At 33.6% G+C, this 958-nt stretch overlaps 1 protein-coding gene across 1 annotated transcript in view; it reads left to right on the top strand.

The window, feature by feature from the left end:
• Positions 1 to 958, top strand: part of LOC103312026 — a 2,496-nt gene that overhangs the window by 941 nt on the left and 597 nt on the right. The window lies entirely within an intron of this gene.

Genomic DNA, 958 nt, shown 5'->3' with positions numbered 1-958 from the left:
AAAGTATCAAAGTACACCAAGTTTGTCGTATTCTACCTATGGTGGATTTATATACCTAATCAATTAATACAAAATCTTAACTTAACCTAACCGTACTAAAATCAGATGAATAAAAGCAAACGCATACAAAAAATTCATTCAAATCGGTCTAACCATTTAGGAGGAGTTCAGTCACAACACACGTACAGTAGAATTATTGCGCTTGGCAACACATTCTGCGATTCATTTTTATATAATATGAAATCAACAAACATGCCCGATTAACCAATATCATCCAATATAATATAATGCACTGTTGCGCCACTGTTGTATTTTTGACATACAGATTTGAGATTTCCTACCTTTCCGGTGGATTTTCCTAAAATTTTATTTCGTAAAAACTTTCTCCTAGCAGTTACGAACATCTTAAAAAAAATTTGAGCCAAATCGGACCAGCCGTTTTAGCGTTCTCGATTGATGAACTGTTATACATTTTTGCACTTCGTTGCCCGTTAAATGTACCTAGTCTATATGAACCGAACTTTGTACAATTCGTTATTTAATATTCGGTGTATGGTGTTCAAAATGTATCTTAACTTTTCCGTTTCCCGGAGTAAAAATTCTGATTCGCAGCAGTATATTATCAGGTAGGCAATCTACCTACGGTAGAACGCGGACAACGTGCTGTTTGTACGTAGGTATGACTTAACTCTAAAGTGTCAAAGTTATACCAAGTTCATTGTATTCCACCTTTGGTGGATTAATATAATCAATTAATACAAAATCCTAACCTAACATAACTACTAATATCAGATGAATAAAAAAAAAACCAAATCTAACCATTCCTAAATTAGTATGTCTTCTTTCCTGAGGTTTAATCTACACACAAACATTCATACAAAGCTGAACCCGTGCACTCAGTTGTCCATAAGCAAATTCCAACTTAAAAAAATTATGATTGTTCAACTGTTTTTGAGTG

Source organism: Acyrthosiphon pisum, chromosome A2 (assembly GCF_005508785.2).
Source record: "Acyrthosiphon pisum isolate AL4f chromosome A2, pea_aphid_22Mar2018_4r6ur, whole genome shotgun sequence".
Classification (NCBI taxonomy): Eukaryota; Metazoa; Arthropoda; class Insecta; order Hemiptera; family Aphididae; genus Acyrthosiphon; species Acyrthosiphon pisum.
The sequence above is the reverse complement of the archived record's forward strand: the minus strand, read 5'-3'. Positions and strand labels throughout refer to the sequence as shown.